We start from the raw sequence: 24,100 nt of genomic DNA on the forward strand, positions 1-24,100 counted from the left end.
TTTTTGTGCAGGAGGTGTGCTGGCAGGAAGTATCCACCTCTGAGGGGTTTAGTGAATACAGATGTGTGCGGACAGGTAGGTGTTACTTTTTGGGTGTATTCTACTTTATATGGACGGCTGTGAATTTTGGAATAATGAAGCACAACAGCTTGCTGCTCTGTGAACTACTACGATGGAGTACAGGAGGCTCATTCTACTTCCCACTTTCTTTATTTGGAGACTAAAGAAAAGTCAGCCAGAGGCTGCGGTCACAAGCGTTTTGCGCTAATGACCAAAAGACTACACATCCCAGAATGCCTCGGGAGCTGAGCCAGCAGAGTGGGCGGACGATCCGAAAAAAACGTGTTCGGGGCGGGGCTCCACAGATGATTCAGGAGGGGTGAGGTCGGGAGAGGGCTGCAGAGAGAGGCGTGTCAAGGGTACGGCCTTGGGTGTGGTCTAGCAAGGAAGGGCGGGAATACACTTGCGATGGCAATGACGTCTACTGACTGGAGGATTCTCTGGGAATGCGCGTGCACGGGTCCGCGCGAACGGGGTTTGCTTCGGGCTTGGAAGGTCGGTGTCGCGAGCGAATGCGCGCTCCCTCTGCCGCCGCCATTACTGAATTGAGGAAAAGCTGTGGAGAGAGAGCGGCGGCGGGAGAAGGGACGAGGAGCGGAGGAGAGGGCACCGGATCCCGGGACCGACACTGACAGGGAGCGGCGGAGGCTGCTGGAGATGTGGGCCGTGTGAGGGCGGGATGTGTCCCCGAGACAGGTGAGGAGAAAGCGGGGCCCCGAGGGGAGGAGACAGGCCGAGGATGGCAGGACCTATCGGGGGGAGGAGGAGGAGGAGAGGGGCGCAGTGCCGGACTCCTCCGACCTTCATCCCAGGAGGCCCCCCTATAGGAACACCTCCTCTCCCAACTTCATCCAGACCCTTCTCACCCCATCCATCCCCGCATAGTCCTATGTCATCTGATCCCTCCACTCCCAACTTCATCCTTCTCCAGACCCTTCTCACCCCATCCATCCCTGCAGAGTCCAGAATGGGGGGGGATGTGACCTCATCCAGATCTCTGATCTCCATATACCGGTTATGTCACACTCCTCCCAGACATGATCACCACATGAGGAACACTGGCAACAGGAACTTCACAATAATATGTAATGTCTGTCCCTGGATCCCCCCCCCTCCCCCCAATCATTTCTCTCTGGATCTGTCTGGAGGATTCACATATTTTTTTTTGATTAGATGGTGATGGAGATCTGGGGGGTGTAGAGTGACCCATCGCCACCTCTGATATCCAGGAGAAAAGATATATACACTGCGTGGGGGAGCCGTGTGGGACTGCTTGACTGGCCACATATAGTCCTAGGCACGGATCAGACGCGCGGACCGGTCTCCCGAGCGCGCCCCCCCCCCAGGCGCGGACCGGTCCTCCGAGCGCGCCCCCCCGGGCGCGGACCGGTCTCCCGAGCGCACCCCTCCAGGCGCGGACCGGTCTCCCGAGCGCGCCCCCCCAGGCGCGGACCGGTCTCCCGAGCGCTCCCCCCCAGGCGCGGACCGGTCTCCCGAGCGCGCCCCCCCAGGCGCGGACCGGTCTCCCGAGCGCGCCCCCCCAGGCGCGGACCAGTCCCGATCGCCCCGGTCTATTAGTGTCACAGATCCGTGCATCAGAGTATTAGCGCACCCAAAGGTTAGGTAGGTACCAGATTTGGTACTGATATACTGCGGTAGGTTACAACCTCCACTCTTTCTAACCTACCAGTACATTGTCAGGATCACTTACTGCTGTTTAGTTGCTGTAGAATTGGTGCAGCGAGGACAGAAATAACGCACACCTTGGAGGGCACCAGTTTTAGGGATGAGACTAAACGAAAGGCTTGTTAATCCCCTTTGCTGCCAGATGGCTCAGCAACTCATTGTGCTGCAATTCATTGCGGGGTTGTCTGACAGTAAAGGAATTAAACAGAATTTAACCTTTGTTGGATAGTAACCTTTTCCTGGCTGTATTTTACAAATGTATACAGAGAGAGTGCAGTTTATGTAGAATGTTACATTTGCATTTTGTTTCAGCCGGAACAAACTGAAACATTCTACGTGACTTTCTGCTTTTCAGGTTTTTGTTTTGTGTTTTTTTTAGACAGTGATGAATCTTATAGGGAAGTCCGTTCATCTGTTAACATTGTTCCTGTATATGTTGTTGGTTTTTATGTTTGTTTTATGTGTTCATTTATCACATAGTTAAAGTAGACCGACAGTTTACTAAAACTTGGTGAAGTTCACCTTTGTCACTGGGCTTAGGTGTTGTCAGTGGCATCAGAGACACTTCTCAGACCACTGACATGTACATTTCACTTCCTTGTGACCTGCATTGGACCAGCCCATAGCGGGGTTTGCCTTCCTGTAGACTTGTATGGGAATGTAAAACTCATTTTGATGTGTACAAAAGTCTATTGGCACAAGCCCTAAAGTGTGGCTAATGTCAATCTAAAATGAAGTAGCCAGTCTAATATTCTAGGGGCCATACTGAGGGCCATCCTTTACTACTGATCCTGTCACTGGTAGCAGATTGCTAGTCACAGTGCACTGGTCTGTGTGTGTCTGTGATCCTAAAGCTGGCAGGTTACTATCAGTGGCAGGATCACTGCATGTTAACACATTGCTACACCTGCAATCTTACCCAAAACTGGGAGCCAGCTTTAAAAAAAAAACAGAGAAAGCCAGCACTACAAAACCTGCACCAGACTTCTCTTAGACCCCTTTCACACTGGGGCATTTTTCAGGCACTTTAGCGTTAAAAAAAGCGCCTGAAAGAAGCCTCATCTGCAATCCCAATGTGAAAGTTCAAGCCCTTTCACACTGCCAGCTCCCCAAAAAACACAGGTGAAGCGCCGCTTAAGACCCCTTTCACACTGGGGTGTTTTTCGGGCGCTGGCTGTGTGAAAGAGCTCGGGCCATCGGCACACCCAGCCCGGTGGCAAAAACACGAAAGCGCTGCAAAGAAGCTGCTTGCAGGACTTTTTTTGACGCCCTGCCAGCGCAGCGCCCCAGTGTGAAAGCATTCAGGCTTTCACATTGGGATTGCAGATGAGGCTTCTTTCAGACGCTTTTTTTTAACACTAAAGCCCCTGAAAAACGCCCCAGTGTGAAATGGGTCTTATGTGGACTGATAAAGCTAGTCGCCATGGCAACCTGACGCCTGTGCTTAGTCGAGAACCTTGCTGTATATAAATGGATCATTATACAAAACCTGGATTAAATTATACATTCTAGATCAACCTTATTCAACCAGGGTGCCTTTAGTTTTTTTTTTTTTTCAGGGGCGCTTTGGCAAAATACCTGCAAACTACCCAAAAATTGTATACAAACCAGCAGGTGGATGAAACCTGCCCTCTAGTTGCACAAAGCCATAGGTTTTCATTTTGCATCAATACAACCTTCCAGCCGCCAGCGTCCTAACAACCAATGACATCATCTGTTAAGGAGGGCCCCGGACACCTGCAGAGCATCCTTGTTTGCCCCTCCCCATCAGTACTGGGGTCACATTAGGTGAATGAGGGAGAAGAGAAACCTAGGAATACTAGTCATTACCAGTGTGCAAAAGTGTATTTGCTTTGGAAGAATAAATCGCCTCTAACGTTGGGTATCCTACATGTGCGGATGTTGCTGCTTCATGTAAAACTAAGGCTCCATGCACACTGGAGCTCATAAACGGCCATTTTATTTTTATTTTTATTTTTTTAACAGCCCATAAACTCCACTCTATGTTATCCTATGTGTCCATGCACACATGGACATTTTTGAACTTTTATCAGCAGTGGATTTTATGGGCTGTTTTCTGAACGCCATAAAAACTCGTTCAGGAGTCGTTTTTCTGACCGCCAATAAACGCTCAAAAATGTGGCTCACCGGCATTTTCTAACGTTTTTTTGATCCATTGAAAAAAACAATGCTATTGCAAAAAACGTTGAAAGACTCGCTGCAAAGTTACTGGCAATTTTCTAATGTTATTTTAACGTCCACTGTGCATGGAGCCTAATGCCCCGTACACATGATCCAATTATTGGACGAATGATCGTCTGTTTTTTTGCTAATCTCACATTGAATCTGATGAGTTTGCTAAAGTCATGAAAATTCCCGTATGACAGAATAAAAATTCGGAAGTGATGTCATGTGTTGTAATACATTTGTATTGCATTTTCGAACGACAGCTGTACTGCTCAAACGAAAATCGTATGATCTGGCATCGTATGAAAAAAATTTCCATGCATGTCCGATAGAATAATATCGGATGAACTGTCCTGATCGGCTCTCGAAAGCCCTGTACTAACGATCCGATTATCGTACGATCGATTCGAATGTGGCATTTTTCGTACAATTTTTTGGATCGTGTGCACGAGGCCTAACTTTAGTTTTTTTACATATTTGAATGGGGTGCCTTAACTAAAAAAAAGTTGAGAAACACTGTTGCAGATTCTGTGTATATTGTGTTTGTCCTCTGGGGTTACGTAGTACAGATCTGTCAGTGCTCTTCATTCAGTCTCTGCTACATTACCCCTGGGTTTGTGGCTCACACTCTACCCAGATCACCAGACTAGTATGGAGTGTACTGCCTTACTGTCCTCACTCACCACCTCCACTGCAGGCTGGATAAGCTCTGAGAACATCCTCCTTCTCTGCTGGGCCTACTGTTCTGCCTCCCTGCCAGCCTGACACAGACTGGAGCAGTACCAACATCTCACACTGACCAACAGCCAACCATACACACACACAACGCCCCCTGCCAGAGAGATCTGTACACTGAACTCTGACATACACACAGCACCCTCTACAGGACAGACCAACACACTGGATTCTGACATAAATGGTCGCTCAAGAGGTTTTTTTTTTTTTTTTTTTTTCAGGCCCCAATAGCGATCTGTCAACTGGGCATTGTCCAGCCCTGGCTTAATGTTTTAGCAGTAATTAAAATTTACAAAGTTTTATCCCAGTGACAGACATTAAAAAGTATTTCTTAAGTATGAACTGCAAAATTACGTTTGATCAACTGGTAACTGGCTAAGGCCTTATTCAGGCTAATTTATTAAACCACTAAAGACTGCATAGAATGAATGCAAGAGCCACATACCAAACAAATACCAATTTGACAGCCTATTATAGAGGGTGATTAAAGTGCATCTGCTATCAGATATAGTTTTACATACAGGTACATATTACGTAACACTTATAGGATTATTATTATTTTTTTTTTTTTTTTATAGCACACAATTCTTCCCTTAACAATACCTTTATCTGCTTTTCTGTCCTGGTCAGAGACATCTTCGTTAAAACTCAACTCCAGGAATTCAACCACTTTGTAAAATGTGTAGGTATAGTATACGTTTAGTCTAAGGGGGTGCATGCCGCTTCCTGGACGTATCTCTTATTTACATCAGACAGTATTATGGAGCTCCGGGCTCTGAGAGGAGAGATGCTTGACTTGTTTTCTGAATGGGGGGGGGGGGGGAACCAGAGGGTCTGGCATCAGACCTATGACAATGTAGCAATTACTATCCTTCTGCTGCATCAGATGTAGATTAGATTTAAGTTCACACAATGTGAGATTGCAGGTGTGGGCACCCGGCTGTAACCAATTGCGGCTTCACAGCTGGATGTGTACTGCGCAATGCGTGAGTTGTGCTATGCTCTTAGTGGTCAGGCAGTCTTCTGGGACCTGTGACATGTCCCAGAAGATTGCAGAGGGGGATTGGAGGAGTTGGCGAGGCGATGAGAGCAGGAAGTGGGAGCTGGATACCTGTCAAAACTAGGTACCTGCTCCCCCCCCCAATAAAAAAAAAAAAAAAATTACATGCCAGATGGGGCATGTAAGGGGGCAAATAGTGCTTAAAGCGGAAGTTCCACTTTTGGGTGGAACTCCACTTTAACGCATTGAGTTCAGCTTTAAGGTATCTTCAAGAGTCAGTATCTAGTTCCTGGACTGAAATGCTGTGTTAGAGATGGCAGTCATGTAATTCCTGATGCCTGTGCAGTTCTTGGCTTTTGTTTACAAATGTCTGGCACAGATCAGCCCCTGCTGCAGCATGGCTAGGCATGAGCTGGGTTTTGGCTGAACTCGATTCAGCATTACCCATGGGAAGCTGTCAAACGATCACATCCTTACTAGTCCATTTCGGTGTGGCGGCTTTCCCCACCCCATGTATACAAAGCTGTACATGGAAATGCTCGTAACGTCACTGATATGACCACAGGTCAATGATGTCATGGTCAGATCATTGAACAAATTGACCAGTGGTCATATCGACACTGCTCTCTCCACTTTGTCCAATCAGAACACTTTGCATTCCTTAAGAAATGCAAAGTGTATCTAAATGGCGCTGTTCCAAGCAAACAACCTCTTGTATTCACTAAGCAGCAGGGACGCCTCTCGACATTGGACCTGGAAGCCTGTGGCAATTGTAGTAGCGGTGCCTAAGGCTGGATTCACACCTATGCATTTTTAGTGCTTTTTACATTTTGCAGATCTGCACTACAGAACATGTTCCATAGGAAACCATGTTAAATGGACTGTATCTGCAAAATGCAAAAAGCCCCAAAAATGCATAGGTGTGAATCCAGCCTTATACAGTGATTTCTTGCTTCCACTGGATCTTACAGGTATGACATGTGCTGGACTAATGTTACTATGTGAAAATATGCATACCTACACTTAGCTATGGGAGCGCTTTCACACTGCTGTGGTTTGGTGCCCCCCTGTGTTTCTCATGTGGGTTAACTGTGGTTTCCCATAAACTTCTATTAGATTGGGTGTTTTTGTTGCGTTTTCTGAAAGCACACTGACAGTCCTGCATGCTCCATCTTTGGTGTTTTATCACATTACACAAAACAATCCTTCCAGAACTGACGTTCAGTTCTTGCAAGAATATTCAGATCTCTGCTTTTGCCAAACATTTGTTCTGTAACTGCACCTCTCTCCTTGCATCTGCTTTACTTTAGCTATAGTGAACGATGGTTAGTCTGCAAATGGGTGATTGAAACTGAATTCCTTTTACTAAAAAAAAACTTGGAAGGAAGTGGTGATGTACTGTACAGGCAAGTCAGCAACTTGTGCTGAATGAGTCGTACTGAATGTAAGCGCTCTGTTTTAAATCATCCATATTTAACTCTAAGTATATAGGTTTTTATATACTTTTGTCACTCCCACTCAAGCAGTTTGGTCATTGTATTTACCCAGTGAATTGATTTTTCAGTAGAAGTGAAAGTAAAGGGAATGTAGGGGAATTCCAAGGCAACACGTGACTTGTATTATACGGATAAACCAAGGCATTTCTTTTTCTTGAAGACGGGTGGATTTGATTTACATCGTCGATTTTAAATCATAATTTTTAAAGAGCAACTGTTATCTTTGTCCCACAGCGGCTCCTCCTCTGACCCACTGTTGATGCACCAACAGTCCTATTCACTTTAACCTCCCTGGCGGTATGATTATTTCGGATTTTAGGTGCTGAAAGCGGTACCATTATTTTGCATGGAAATTTGGCGTTTTATATTGTAGGTCTGTAAATCTTAACAATAACACACTTAAATCTGTCCAAACCAGGGTCTAGTAGATATCCCGGGTATGATAAAGTTTGAAACACAAAAACATAAATTATAATATAATAAATAAAAATAAATAATTAAAAAAAAATTTAAAAAATAGTAATAAAATAAATTTCCCCACAATTCACTATCGCTCAATTCTGCAAGTGTTCTAATTTACTATCGCTGTTTTCTAGCTGGTCTAAAGCCACTTTTGACGTAAAGGGACACTTTTTGGTTGCTATGGACAATCTCCAGTTTCCAGGCAGAAAGAACAGTGTATATCATGTAAAACTGCATGCAGGGCATGGGCCAGAGCACTGGGGACAAAAGGGATGTGAAATCATTTCATACAGTACTGTAATCTGTAAGATTACAGTACTGTATGTGTTATGATTTTGACAGTTTTTTGAATTTGCCGCCAGGCTCCGCCCCCGTGCGTCGCGCCGCTCGCAGGGAACGGAGCCTGGCACGGAGAGGCTTCGGAGGAGGACGGAGCCCTCGGACACTGCGGGTGACATCGCAGGATCCCGGGGACAAGGTAAGTAACGCCGCCCCAGGATCCTGCAATGCGATCCCGAGTGTGGCTCGGGGTTACCGCTAATGGTACTGAATTTTAACCCCGAGCCACACTCGGGAATACCGCCAGGGAGGTTAATGGACGGCTGGTGATGAGGCAAGTGACACAACAAGGTGAGGGACGTGGCAGCAGCAGGTGAGTGGATTCCCGCTAACAGGCGCTGCTATGATGGATCTGAAATGACAGGTGCTCTTTAAATGTAAGGACTTACTTTTGCTGGTAGTTGGGTAACCTTTATTTTGTTTGCAAATATTAAAGATTCATTTTAGAACAATTAAACTTTCCGGTTAGTAAAACAGCGATAACAGAAAGGATTGTCATACAGATTGTAGTGTACATAGATTTGAAAAACAACGGGATAAAGGGATATTCCTGAACTTTGTTTTATCTCATGGTTCCTGTGAAATTGTGTGAATGCATTAATGGAGTGCAGAGCTTGGATTCATTTAACCAAAATATAAATATTGCAGAATATACAGCCTCATGCTACATAACGAAGCTCCATTTCATGCTGAATAAACTAAATTATTAATGTATCTTAAATAGAAAACTATCTTTAGATCGATTTATATCCACCCTGCCTGGAGATGCCTTTTACCTGCCTATCAGTTGATATACTGTAACCAAACTTTTAAGTGGTTCTGAAGCCTAAACATTTTGTACCTTTAATGTATAAGAAAATTACTAATGCGCAAACCACACAAAACAAATGCTAAATAAATATAAATAAATAGATGAGTAGCTGCCAACAAGAAACAGTGTTCACACACTAAACAGAAATGAAAACTAAAGAAATGTGGCGCTTACTAAAGCCTCAAAATAGGCAAACCTAAATGAGTAACAATGACTAAATAAATAAATAGTCCTTAAAAATATTAAATGGATCTGTGCAAAGATAGTGCAAAAATTATGGGCAAGCTGGTATAAAATTAATAACAATAATTGCAGTGAATGTATAATGATATCCAAATACAGTGCAAAGTGACGACAAACATGTGCAAAGTGAAATCCTATGCGAATAAAGTCTTAAATAAATATGTGACACCACAGTCTTTATGAGTGTAATAAATCCAAAAAACGGTGCTGGATCCCAATAATCAGGACAGTCCATCCAATATAAAGTGCATCCGAAATATAAAGTGCATGTGCCACACTCTAGAAAAGGTACTCCATCCGATGTGAGTGATACTGTTTCCCCCAGCCTCTCACCTCCATATAGAAGTAACTCAAGCTTGAATATTCCACACTGGCTGATCAATTTCCTGGCAGGATCGATTCCCCAGACGGTCAGGAACAGTCAGGCTCTCAAATTGGCAACAATAGCATGGAAAGACAAAGGCAAGAGGAGGACTCCATTGTGTAGTAATTTTAAGAAATAGTTTTTAATAATAAAGTAGCAACTCGCAGGTAAAAAACGAATGAACAGCATATACAGAGGAGACTTCCGGTCTCAGCCGCGACCTGAAGTGATGTCACCACGGCTCCTTACCCTCACGTGTATCGTCGCTGACCACGTGACTTTGTCAAAGGGTTACCTTAATACCTTCCCTGGTATACTTGCCTGAGCCCTCAATCATTCCAGCACTGTGCCCATCTTTAGTGACATTTCCTGCTCTCATGCGCTTTGCTGAGCTAGCGAGAGCCATTGGCTCCACTTCCTGCTGCTGCTGCCAGTCAAACCCTATTGCCGGCCCAAGCTGTGCTGTCTGTGTTTATGGATGCGGGCAACACTACCAGAATTGAGCTCACAGGTGTGCTGCCATAGGAAGCATCTTCCTATGGTGGCACACTGAGAAGAGGAGGAGCCAGGAGCTCTAGTGGGGGTCCCGAGAAGTGAAGGTTTGGGGCCACTCTGTGCAATTTCATCGCACAGTGCAGGTAAGGATATAACGTTATTTACAGTATAACTAAAAGCAAAACTTTTTTTTATTTTTGCATAGAGTGGACAGTGATTAGAACCCCCCTCAGTTTTTATTGCTGTCTGTGCCCCTATTAAAGAGATCCCCCCTCTATTTGTCCTGTTTTACAATTATCAGTGAAAGTATGTGAAATCCCACACTTTGGGTTGTTCCTTAAAATTAATAGAGGGGAAATCTTTCAATGGAGACACTAGTTCTGGGGACCCCAAGGGATTCCCTTAAATTGGAGGGATTTCCTCTAATTTCCTGTTTGGCTATGGGACAGGAAGCGAAGGGAAATCTCCAAAATGGATCACTTGGGGGGGGTTGGGGATGGGACCTGACAGGGGTTATAACCCTCACCTACTCTGTCCAAAATGAAGAAAAATTTTTGCCTATAGCCTTACTTTATAATCACTTGAATCAAATCTATTTTGCAGGATTTCATCGTGGCCTGGCTGAATAAGGTTTTCTAGATTAATACAGAACATATAAAACCACATTCTGGCCCTTTTCAACGGTGTAGTATAAAGAGAACTTATTGTTTGTGCGTCTCCTCCTTTCTGAACCTGTCCCTTCCAGTGTAAATATTTAGTAGTTTGTTGTGATTCTGTATTTTGCAATCAGAAATACTGATTTTGCTGAATAAAACAACAAAACATTTTTCTTGCATGAAATAAATAAATTTAAAATAAGTAGACCTTTTGGTAAGCCTACCGCAGAGTACGTCTAAGGGATTTTTGTGATACTTTCTGTTCCTGTCCTTGTTTCCGTTTGGCAGCCAGGCTGTTCTTTGCAGCTGTGGCCTGATGGGAATGACAGATTGTAGTCTCCATATACAGTGATCATATCTTTTTAGGTTGCTGTTGCTGGCATTATTTTAGTCCAAGACCTAAACCTTATGTCTGCAGTCCAGTGCTGACCCTACTACTCAGCTGCTATGTGATCAGCAGTTTTAGGCGCCTTTCACACAGACGGCTATTCTGCCGCAGTTAAAAGCATGTTTTTTTCCTGTGAAATTCAAGACTCCAGGCACTGCGATCAGCTGCGTTTGTACTGCATCTGTACAGTGCGATTAGCTGCGGTTTGCCATTTCCATAGCAACCCGACAGGGTAGCAACCCGACAGGGTACCAACTCGTATTGAACGGGGATCCGCCTTGGATCCCCGCCAATGCCCGGCACTGTTTGGTATGAATCTTGAGGGGAACGCCACGCCAAATTTTAAATAAAAAAACGGCATGGGTTCCCCCTCCAAGAGCATACCAGGCCCTTCGGTCTGGTATGGATTTTAAGGGGAACCTCCTAAGCCGAAAAAAACGGCGTGGGGTCCTCCCCCAAAATCTATACCAGACCCTTATCCGAGCACGCAGCCCGGTCGGTCAGGAAAGGAGGTGGGGACGGGTGAACCGCCCCCCCCTCCTGAACCGTACCAGGCGGCATGCCCTCAACATGGGGGGGGAGGTGCTTTGGGGCAAGGGGGGTGCCCTGCGGCCCCCCCACCCCAAAGCACGTCGTCCCCATGTTGATGAGGACAAGGACCTCTTCTTGACAACCCTGGCCGTTGGTTGTCGGGGTCTGCGGGCGGGGGGCTTATCGGAATCCGGGAGCCCCCTTTAATAAGGGGGCCCCCACCCTATGTGAATGAGTATGGGGTACATGGTACCCCTACCCATTCACCTAGGAAAAAAGTGTCAATTAAAAAAACACAGTAGACAGGTTTTTAAAGTGATTTATTAAGCAGCTCCGGGGGGTCTTCTTCTGACTTCGGGGGTCTTCTCCCTCTCTCCGGTGTCGTCTCCGTGCTCTCTGGTTCTTCTCCGGTGCCTTCTTCCTTCTGCCAGCAGAGGAGCCCGGTCTCCCGAGAGGTCTTTCCTCTTCTCTTCCTGAGATGTTGACACGACGCTCCCTCACGCTATAATGCCGTGAGTGAGGTACGCTACCAATTATATAGGCATGGGGCGTGGCCACCGGGTGATGTCACCCGGTGACCCCGCCCCTTATATCGTCACAGTCCCATCATGCCCCGGACTGTGATGACATAAGGGGTCAGAGAGCCCCTTAAGATTCGAACCAAACAGTCCTGGGCATTGGCAGGGATCCAAGTCGGATACCAGTGCTTGTCGCTAATCGAGAAAGGAAAAAAACATTTTTCTTTTTCCGATGAGCAGCTCGGCGCTGTTATCCATAGCTGACACAGTGCACTGCGATTACCTGTGCTTATGTGCAGATAGCTGCGCTAAATCGCTCCTGGACGCAGTCAATTCTATTTTTTCTATCCGCACGGAACCGCATGTCACTAAATCGCAGCTAAACGCAGTGTGTGAATGGGGCCATAGGAAAGCATTGTGTGCTTTTAGCTGCGGTAGAAAATGAGAAAATCCGCAGCTAAAAGCACCAGTCTATCCGTCTGTGTGAAAGGGGCCTTAAAATGTGTTTTCAGAAGAAGATATTGGGGGTTATTTACGAAAGGCAAATCCACTTTGCACTACAAGTGCACTTGGAAATGCAGTCGCTGTAGATCCGAGGGGGACATGCAAGGAAAATGAAAAACAGCATTTTAGCTTGCACATGATTGGATAGTAATATCAGCAGAGCTTCCCCTCATTTCAGATCTACCCCTCAGATTTACAGTGACTGCACTTCCAAGTGCAATTTCAAGTGCACTTTGCACTTGTAGTTTGCACTTGTAGTGCAAAGTGGATTTGCCTTTTGTAAATAACCCCCATTGTGTCTTAACTATAATTCTAACCACTCACAGTCGTTGGAACACCAATGCTCAAATGATGTAGTTTTTGCATGTAGTTGCTTTATAACTACTCAAGTTAACACGTTTTCTTGGTTTTGTTTCATGCTGTATGATCAAATGTCTGATCAGGTTAATTGGTGACTACTCATACAAAATAACAGTGTATGTATGACTACATAACATACTTACCTCCACTGTGCAGCTTGTTTTGCACAGAGTGGCCCTGAAGCCTCGTCTTCTGGGATCCCCGGCGGCTCTGGTGGCGCCTCCCCTCATCTGATAACCCCCTAGGAGAAGCGCTTCCCCGAGGGGGGTTACCTTGCGGGCTCACTTCCGAGTCCAGCATTTGGCGTCCATAGAGGCCGAATGCAGGACTCGCCCCCGATGCTAGCATCATTGGATTTGATTGACAGCAGCGGGAGCCAATGGCTGTGCTGCTATCAATCTATTCAATCAAGAGCCGAGAACCCCGGGCAGAGAGACAGCGCGTGCCTGCCAGGTCAAGTTCCAGGATTCAGGTAAGTAAAACGGGGGAGCTGGTCACTGACAGGTGTTTTTTATGCATTATAAAAACACGAACCTTTACAACCCTTTTAAAGCGTTTAACCCCCAAGAAAAAAATATAAAACCTGCTCCTTTAAAGCATGTTATACAGCCCAGCCGGTCACGTGATCGCTGGGAATCGTTTAGACATAAGGTATATACTGCTTTATTCTATAAATTGCACATAGGGGCACATGCCATTAGGAGACAGCGCTGATATTAACAGGTTAGAGTGGCTTAACAACCACTTTAACATATTCAGATTTTCTGCCTGGTTGTATTCAGTTTTTTTTTTTTTTTTTTTTTTTTTGCTATTCAGATATCAAGTGCAGTACATAAGTATGAAGTGACACAACTTGTGGTGTGTCAGAGCATTTCATGTATGGCAAAGCAACATGTTAACCTAAGGCCCCTTTCACATGGGTGCCTCCGTTTTTGTGGGTTCCGGTTTCTCTTCTATAGGGAAATCTGGTGGAAATGGACCACCTGTTTAGGTTTATTTTAATTCTGAAAACATGTTAGAGTAGCTCCAGGCTCCCCCCCGCCTCCCTAAAAACAAAAAAAAACAAATACTGTAGCTGCTGACTTTTAATATTAGGGCACTTACCTGCCCAGGAATCCTGCGGTGCTCTCGCCCCGTGCCTATTTTATAATCAGGTGCTGGCGCCACCATCTTAACTAAGGGAAACTGGCAGTGAAGCCTTGCGGATTCATAGCCGGTTTCCTACTGTGTATGCATGAAGTGCGCTGTGCTTTGTGAATGGGCCATCTGCTGGGGAAGGAGGGGGGCTGTACTTGTCCAAAGCAGGTACCCGCCCCTATGGCAATATGATATATATTTTTTTCTTTTTTTTTTTTTTTTTTTTTTGCGTTCAGCCAGCGGGTTGAATGAAAAAAATTGGGCCTATTCCCCCATCCACACGCTCTGTGGATGGGAGAATTGCTGCAGCTGAATTGTATTCTGACAGGGAGAATAGGGAGATTAATACTATAGCCAGCGGCACTGATCTTTCGGGAACAGCCCAACAGGCTGGTTGTACACAAGTTGATCAATAGACTGACTTGTGTGCAACCAGCCTGCCCATACATGCTCACAATTGAATTCCGATCCGTGTATGGTTGGCTTTAAAAACTTCCTGTGAATTTTTCTTTTCATACTTTAGCAGATCTTTTGCTGTTGACCAGTCTGCACAATAACACTGATTACGTGATCAAGTTAAGTGCTTCCTTTATAGCTGGAGGGCGTATGAGAAGTGGATGTGCATACCAAGTGCTGAATAGCAAAACTGACAAAGGCAAAGACTGTAGCTTTGGGTTGGTAAAGGGCTGACTGAGGTAACATATTTTATTTATTTTTTTTGTATAGAAACCTAGTAAGTTACAGAAAAACAAACCACATTAAAGCGTAAATGTATGTGTGGTAAATGCATATGTAGTGTAGTTTAGTTAAATAATTGTACGCAAGAGATTAGACATCATGAAACATTTTTGTTTTTGTGGAAAGTATTCAGCTTTTTGTAGTAATTTTTTTTATCAAATGATCAAAATCCAAACTTAAAGCGGTTTAAACCAAAAATTGTAATATATTGCAGCATCAATCAGTGGTGGCTGCATTTAGTTTTTTTTTCTTTGGCTTTTTTATTCCCTCTGTTTTTACCTGGTGATCTGGCCAGTAGCACATCTGTATTATACAGACACCACTCTGGATGTCGGAGCACAGGGGGGCAACTTTGAACAACAGCATTGTCATTCAGAGGGAAGGGGAGTGTTAGAAGTACCTGCAGATTTAAATACACTAAAGAATTGAAGCCAAACTCAAGCTAACACTTTATAAACATGTTTTTCCTTTTTGGATTAAAGTTTTACACAAACAAATAAAAGCTGATCGTTCTAATCACCCCGCTGACAGTGGTAAGAGGTTTGTCTTATGCCTGTAAACTGATACATTCTGCTGGAGAGCACGCACTTTTGAAAAATCGCAGATTTGCATGCTGGATCACCAGATATAATCAAAGACAGAAAATTTAAAAAGGGAAACTAATAAGGCCATCACATCTAGGAATTGGAAAACTTCAATATAATGTTTTATTTTCGGGTTTAATGTGACTTTAAAGTGGATGTAAGCCCTCACATATACCCAGTGAAGTGAACAGCCTCAGGTGATACACAGAGATGAAACAAATCTCCCTACATAAGTTTTACTTATATATCTGCTGTCTTCATCATTATTTACTGTTTAGAAAGTGAACGTTGTGTTACAGATTCTCTCTTCCTGTTCAGCACAGCAGTGAAGTCTGGGCACACAGCCAAGACAGCTGATTGGAGGAAAGACACACAACCCCTCTCCACATAGGCATAGACTTTCAGGCCCGGTTCACACTGATGCGAGTTCATGACTAATGTGATGCGTCAAAAACACTTTAAATTCGCATGTCATCCCTAAAGTCATTGTTTTCAATGACTGTCGTTCACATACATGCGTTGCGATTCCTCTACGAAAGCGAGGCGATTAAAAAAAGGGTCTTGTGCGAGTTTACTGCGTTTGCGAATTTAGTCTCCATAGACATCGATGTAAATCGTTTTTGAATCGCATTGAGGGTTCACATATGTGTGAATTCCACCACACTACTCTCCACAAAAACCAGGAAGTACACAGGAAGTTAACACCCTTTTTTTTTTTTTTTTTTTTTTTTTTTTTTTTTTACATTATGATTTCATTGGCTAGAATATCAATCGCAGCTACTGTATGTCCAACTCCTGAAATTCCAACACCATATTGGGTAAGGATTTCTTTCTTTTTATGTGGTGTTTCCATAATTTTGCCCAACCCCTGTAAGGTGAGCATAGACTGAGAGGGGTTTGGTCAGATAAGAGGCTCTCAACATAGGTTGTAAGGGATACTGTTAAAGAGTACGTGATTGAGGGAATTGGGCCCTAATGGCATGCCTAAAGTTGACAATGTCAGTGGAAAAGGTTATCTTCCTTTTTTTAATGAGTCAAAGATACAGAGAGCACCCATCTGAAAGATATGATTGAGAGTCTGAATGCCTGCTCTCTGCCAAACAGCTGGTCAGGAATAGTAAGTGAAGGGAGCACAGGGTTGTCCCAGAGAGGGGTATTGGGGGTCCATGTCTCAGGAGTACTTGACCATTTAACTATTGTCAGCTAAGCTTTGTTTTCATTGGCAGAGTTTTATAGCCAGGGGTGATAGTGGCCCTCTAAAGACGAATGATTGAAGAAATTGGGGGTAGTCGACTATCGTTGCCCCAAATCTATAGAGTCATCTGGGGTAGCTTTGGAATGACCGCCATTCAGTTTGGTGAAAGCAAAACCGTTAATTTATTTGAATGGCGGATAAACAAAAAGACAGCTTACAATAAACAGTCCAAATCCTGGTATCACAAACAGCAGGCTCGTCGCTAATCTTCGGTCCCTTACAGGGGTTGGGCTCCTCCATAGTAAGGATGTCTGACAAGACCACGCGGGGGTTAGCAGCCCTGTGTCTCAGCTTGTCTGAGAGCTTACACTTGCCACACAGCTTGTGAGTCTCTATTCACTCACTTCCCTGACACAGGAGCTGATTTCCCTCTGCTGCCTTTCAAGCTTCCCTCACCTGGGCCTTAACCCCTTCGGCTTCAAAATCCTGGTAGTCAGGGTTTGGAGGCTCTTCCCGCCCAAGTTTCTTGGAACCTTCGAAATCCCGGGTCCCTAATACAAATCTAGCAATCCAGAGAGTCCTGGAAATCAGTGTTCTTCAACCAAACTTAACCCGGGACACCTCACCATGCATGGGGGAGAATCCTTGAATACCTCAATGCCTCTACAACTCTCCGCCTTAAAGGAGCCACAACCCAAATATCAGGGAAATGTACCTGCCATCCAGGGCACATTCCCGGTGTCCTATACAACCCTGCATAATCCCCAAAGGTCTGCAGAAAGCATGCAAAAGAGGACAGAGCATCACATCGGTCTACAATGATAACTTGTCCTCCAGTGCCCCCTCCCCCCTTTTAGATTGTAAGCAGTGCCCTCTGATTCTTCTTTTATTGAATTTTAACACTACTGTCTGCCCTCATGTTATAAAGTGCTGCGCAAACTGTTGGCGCTATATAAATCCTGTATAATATTTATAGCAACTATATGTGTCTCAACCCAGAGAACGAAGTGTCGTTTCTATCTGCATTTGTAACTTCTGACAAGTTTCCTGGCACCACAAGGTGAAAATGTGACCGGGGAGAGAGCTCTTACACACAGCCTATGATTGACAGCCTCAGCTCTGTTCCTGTGTGCTGTGCCTTTCCCTCCAATTAGCTCTCCTCACTGAGTGTAACTTCAGCTCCTGCTGCTCCTGTAAATTTTGTACTTGGAACAACTGTAGAGGATTTATTTCATCTATCACATGAGGCCAGTCACTTCACTGGGTATATGATAGAGTTTATAACCACTTTTAAAATACCTCTTTGTGAAAACACTGATTCCCTCTGCTCACATCCCATTGTTTTGTGCTGGCATTGCTTACAAGTAAACATATTATTTAAACTCACTTGGGGGGGGGGGGCGCGTTTACTTTCTGCCAAATTGCTCCAATTTTTATCTGGACATTGATTGACTGTACCTGGCATTCCTGCTAGCCAAGACTGTGTAGTTGATGCCTGTATTTCTGGAATGGCCCGGGATTTTGGCCTGTGAAAATACAGGCCAGTGTATTTTCTTCTCATACATACAATAAAAATACAGGACATCTTTTATTTATTTTTAAAAGATCTCTATATCTCAGCAGATTTTTTTTTTCAATGTGCTTTGGTTTACATGAGGTGAAGGGGCACGTTTGGAAACTGCACAGGTGTAAACGAAAGCTAAAGATTTCAATAAAGGCTATTAGAATTCACCAACACTATCAAAGTATTTAAGCCAACTTGATCGCTCCCTTTTTTAAATTGGTTAAATATATTCCTTGTTTGTTAAAATAAAAGGTACTTAAGGCTTACATTTTTTTTCTGTTGGCCACATGCAGTAAGGAAAGGTCTGATCTTTGTCAGCATGCTGCAAGAGAGGACTGCTGCTATCTGTGAGAAGGAAGTAGTCTCTCCACTGCTAGAACTCTTCAGTCTGTACTTTTTAGGGATTGATTTATAAAAAATAAAAATCACAATTGTGGCGAACTTGTCCATTGTAATGAGTCAGGTTTTCAGCTTGTCTCTCTTTGAAAATAAAATTCGGACTTTCATCACTATGGACAGCTTCTTCAAAAAATGCAGAAGTTGCTCTTCTCTGCTTATTACTATGTCTTAGGCCGGCCATCCACTGATCAAATTTCAGCCGATTCAGCAGGAACCGGCCGAGATTCGAACCATTAATAGGCAGGCTGAATGTACCAAGTTGATCGGTCAACTTGGGTACAACCAGCCTGCCGTATGCATACATTTAACGCTAGCAGCTGCTAGTGATGATCGCTGTCTTCTCCCATCAAGGGCAACAAACCCTACCATGGAACCATTGTATACTCTATATGAAATCTGCTACTTGTACCTATATGTTAAGTTCGTATTTTTGTTACATTATTTCCTACTCCTGAAATTTTTGATATTGTAATCTGAAAATGTTTTAATAAAAAAGAGATTATACAGAATTGAACAAGCCATTGGCTCCTGTTTCTCTATCTGAGCTAATCAGGTGCGAGAGACTCTACTCTCATGCACATTACTGGGTCAAGATCAGGCTCTGGTATTTATTTAGGGGGGCTGTGGGGAAAGCTGCATGCAGAAGGTTTTTTACCTTACAACTAAGCGGAAGTGACATCACCATAAGACCTGCTCTGTGTTTCCTCATTTAGAGTGCCCCTAAAGAAAAGTCTGCCTTTAGAATCACTCTAAATCCATTTTGTTCTCCTGCCTAGGACTACATGTCCCACGAGGCATTCCTTCTCACACATTCACAAGTTCTCAGGCACTTACATGCATGGACCTTGTACTGAGCTGTACGAGTGCTACACTGTATTTCCTAAAATGTAAACAAATAATGCATTCTGCAGGTCAATAATTTACTAATGAAAATAATTGACAGGTATTATTATTGTCGATTAGTTGTTTCAGCCCTAGACCAGAGAACTAGAGATGCTGGAGGTCTGTGTTTAAAGTGGAAGTAAACCCATCCATAAAACTGTTTCGTTTTTGGTACCTGCCAGAAATGTAACACTCCCATTGGTTGTGCTCTCAACCAAACTGTCACCATGGCAAACTCACCATGACAACTGACACCATGGCTGGTGTCATAACTGATCACATGTGTAGCATTGTGGAAGTTGTAAACAGAGGCAAAGATAGTGGCCTTTCTTGGCTGAAAACGTTAGGAGGGTTTACTTACACTTTTTAAAGTCAGTATTTCAGGACCTCAGCATCACACCTGTGCAATAACTTGATTTGCTAATGAGATGATTGGCCCTTCAGTCCTCAGACTGTTGACACCTAATACTGCTCCTAATATCTACAAACCAGACAAAGGCCCTTCATCTTGCAAGGGAGAGATAAGAGTAAACTTCTGACTGCCCTGAAGTAGAGAACTAACTTTATTTAACCACTTAAATACAGGGTACTTTCAGCCCTTTCCTGCCCAGGCCAATTTTTAGCTTTCAATGCTGTCGCTCTTTGAATGAAAATTACGTAGTCATGCAACAATGTACCCAAATTACATTTTTATCTTTTTTTTTTTTTTATAGACAGACAGGGCTTTCTTTTGCTAAACAGAGACTGAAAATTTTGAAAAAAAAAAAAAAAGTTCTTCTTAGCCTGTTATAAAATTTTGTAAATAAATAATTTTTCTCCTCACTGATAGTGCAGCATGATGGGCACTGATGATTAGTGCCCTGGGTATCAGTGTAAATGTCCCCTGTAACTGGAAAGCCGGTTATCGGCTTTCCTTTTCCTCAGACACTGCTGATCACAGGGTAAAAAGCTTACGTCATCGTCTGTGCCCTAATCAGTGATGTGCCGAAGGACATAGTTTACCACCGATTGGCACACACGTGAAGGACGTCATATGTCCAGTCAGGATTGTAAAGCCACTGCCTGGCCATCATTCTGCTATAGGCTGGGAAAGAAGGTGTTAAAAGATTAAAGGATTTTCCTAGATTGTCAGACAGACATGATCAGAGATCATAGTTACTGAGTGATGATCTTCTTTAGCTTGAAATCACCAAGGAAGACCCAGGGATTTGCCTAAATACAGCAAGGTATGAGGGGGAGCATGAAGTATCCTTTTCCACCTTTCTTTTCTACTTGAATTTTATCAAAGACCGGAATCTATCTCACTCAACACTGATCTGAGGAATGACATGATGGGAACCTAATACCGTCTATATCACTAGGTGTACACTATATGATTTGACTATGGATACCTAGTTCCATTTACATAGGAACTAACGACTATCTTGGAAAATGAGGAGGATCGTTCTGTGGCATTATATGGGTGATAATGATTATGTGTAGGACGACCATTCAATGTGTTTCTATTTTGATGTTTTTGACTATTAACAGTGAGTGTTCTTGCTGAAACTGTTCCTGAAGAAACTGGTTATGTGAAATGCAAACTGCGTCCATATTAGATCAACTCGCTGTGCTCTACCATAAGGGAGCCACCAAGAACTTTTATTCAAGGAGTACTGTGTTTGTTTTTTGTTTTTTTTTATTATCTATACATGTGCAATTGTTGTTGTTATATAGTATATTTGTTGATACTTTTTACAAAAATTGGGTACTGCCATAGTCCTTATTTAGTTTGTTAGGGTCCATATTTTGTATATCATTGATTAGGATGAGGTACCAGACCTAAATGGTCTACTCCAAATGAGGGTCTCTTATTGAGGCCTTTCTCCCAATTTCCTATTTTCATATCAAACACTTAGCTACAGCTAAGGATGATCAAGTATTCTCGATGATCAACTTGTACATTCCTATCTTCCAACTCCAAGAAGACTAAATACTTAGACTCTAGATCTTTACTAGAAACACCCAATGGCAACAGCAAAGAAAGGTGTAAGGACACAAACTTCCACTCTCTCATTCATGATAAACAACATCCTCGTGAAATTCAAGAAAGCCCTTTAACCATTTCCATACTGGGTCTATTCTGGCACTCCTCGCCTACATGTAAAAATCCAAATTTTTTTTGCTAGAAAATTACTCAGAACCCCCCAAATAATATATATATGTTTTTTTTTTAGCAGAGACTCTAGGGAATAAAATGGCGTTCGTTGCAACTTTTTACATTAGGTGGTATTTGTACAAGAATTTTTCAAACGTTTCAAAAAAAATAAAATTGTTTCTTGAATTTAAAAAAAAAACAGTGTAAGATGTTATGTCGAGTAAGTAGATACCTAGCTTGTCACGCTTTAAAATTGCGCACACTTGTGGAATGGTGCCAAACATTGGTACTTAAAAATCTCCATAGGCAACACTTTTTTTTTTTTTTTTTTTTTTTTTTTTTACAGGTAACCAGTTTAGTATATATATATTTTTTTCATCACTATTACAAGGAATGTAAACATCCCTTGTAATAGGAATAGTGCGCGACAGGTCCTCGAGTCTCAGCCTTTCCAGCCGCGTCCCTGCCAATGTTTACTACCGCGCCCGGGCCTCCGAGGGTCAAAGAGATGATCTCTATGATCAACTTCCGGCGGCGACTATTCCATTCTCCAGTTCCCAGATCGCACGGGCGAGCCCGGAGAAGCACCGGAGGGCGGCCGTCTGTAAGAATGATCAAGCAGCTGAACTGCTGCTATGATTTTTCCCTCTTTCGTCTTTCAGGATAGCACACTTGAGACCTCGGCTCCTCCCCTCTTAGGAAACACCGCCTCCACTAGACTTTTAAGTCTCCCCTTCCCTTTAGCCCGTCAGTTTTGGTGTTTCCTCCAGAAGGGAGACATCGCTAGGAACCTGGGCCATATCAGCTGGCGAGGCTGAGGCCGGTATGATCGTTGGAAAGGAGAGACAGAGGTCTCTCATTCACAGCAGTTTGGATGGGGAGTCTGGTTACCTGCTGTGGCATTGCGCTCCCTGTCCTTCCTTGGGGAATGCGAAGGCCTGGGAGTTCGTTTTTTCCGGTGCCTGGGGAAGGCGATACGAAGGTGTCCAGATTCCCCTCATCTTGAGAGTCAGCATGGAGCAACGCTGAGTCGGATGACGGGCGACGTCATTTCTGACAGGAAGGGCACTTCCGTTCGGACCACGGCTTCCAGTTCCGGCCGCAGGATGGATAAACGAACGGCGCAAGGGCTGGTGCAGGCTCCATTAAAGCTGAAGTGTCAGACAGAGGAGCATTTTGAGGCAGACCACTCCCCTGGCCAGAGGGATGTCAGAGACGGATGGTTCCCGTTCTGTGCCGGGTGACGCCAGCACCAGCCACACTAAGGTAAGTGGAACCCTGGGGTGGTGTTCCCTTACCTTATTCCCACTTAGCTCCACGGGATAAACCCCCCTCTTAGTGGTCAGAGGGGAGGAGAGGCACGTCTGGGACCCTGGTGGTGGTTGGTCCTGGGGGGGTGCACTCCTGGTGTTGGTCACTTGGTTGTTTGTTTTTAAAGACTGTTGCTGATGCAGACGCTTGTTTTGTCATTCCAGGACAAACCTGCGGAAAAGACCAAGCCCTTACATGTGTCCAGAAGAAAGTGCCCATCATGTAGAAGTACTTTGGGAGTGTCTTGGGGGAAGGTTTTGTGCAAGAAATGCATTGAAGACTTAGTTAAGGAACACTCTATGGAACAGAGCTCTGACCTGGCAGCTTCTGTTAAGGAGCTTTCCAGCACGTTTCAATCTTTCAAAACATTGTTTGAAAATTTTCAGCCTATACAGCCCCCAGCAGGTCCTCTGCCAGCACAGCAGGATGTCGCACCTGGTCCTTCAGGTCCCTCAGTCAGTGAGGAGTTACCGTGGGTTTCCAGAGAGGCTTTAGAGGATGAATCGGATGGTGCATCCTCACATTCCTCAGGCAAATCGGATGGAGAGAAGGTGGATGGCGAGTCCCCCAGAACCTCCCGATATAAACTCTCCTTGGAGGAGGTGGAGGAGCTCTTGGGAGCAGTCCACACCACCCTAGGTATCCAGGAGGAGAGAAAATCTCTGTCTCTACATGACCGAATGTACGTGGGTCTTGGAAAGCAGAAGAAAAGGGTCTTTCCGGTGCATGAGGTCCTAGTAGATACCATTAAAAGGGAATGGCAGGACCCAGAAAGGAAACCTTTCTTTTCCAGAGCATTAAAACGCAGATTCCCTTTTTCAGAGGATGAAGCTGCTGTATGAAACAAGTCACCTAGACTGGATGCAGCCTTCTCTCAGGTATCCAGAAAAACAGACTTGGCGTTTGAAGATATGGGGGTGCTAACAGATCCCATTGACAAACGGATGGATTCTCTACTTAGAAAATCCTGGGATTCCTCTTTAGGCAACCTTAAGCCGGCCATGGCCGTCACAGTGGTGGCACGTAACATGGAGCACTGGCTAACACATATAAAAGCTCATATTGAAGCTGGAACCGCTAAGGAGACGATTCTCTCCTCCTTCCCAATGCTCTTGAAGGGAATCGCATACATTGCCGACGCCTCGGCGGAGTCGGTCCGCATGTCTGTTAGATCTTCTGCCTTGGCCAACTCAGCCAGGAGAGCCCTTTGGTTAAAGACCTGGCAGGGGGACAACGCTTCAAAAATAAAACTTTGCGGGGTCCCTTTCACTGGGGACTTGCTGTTCGGTCCGGATCTGGAGGTGGTTCTTGATCGAAC

At 44.3% G+C, this 24,100-nt stretch overlaps 1 protein-coding gene across 2 annotated transcripts in view; it reads left to right on the forward strand.

Moving 5' to 3' along the window:
• Positions 1-478: 478 nt before the first annotated feature.
• Positions 479-24,100, forward strand: part of ARHGAP5 (Rho GTPase activating protein 5) — a 113,445-nt gene continuing 89,823 nt past the window's right edge. Inside the window, exon 1 of one of the 2 annotated variants that reach the window (XR_012237193.1) lies at positions 479-756. The gene's annotated coding sequence lies outside the window, so the exon portion shown is untranslated. The remainder of the gene's footprint in view (positions 757-24,100) is intronic. The other variant, XM_073610624.1, reaches the window with a different exon arrangement.

This window comes from Aquarana catesbeiana, linkage group LG13 (assembly GCF_042186555.1).
Source record: "Aquarana catesbeiana isolate 2022-GZ linkage group LG13, ASM4218655v1, whole genome shotgun sequence".
Taxonomy (NCBI): domain Eukaryota; kingdom Metazoa; phylum Chordata; class Amphibia; order Anura; family Ranidae; genus Aquarana; species Aquarana catesbeiana.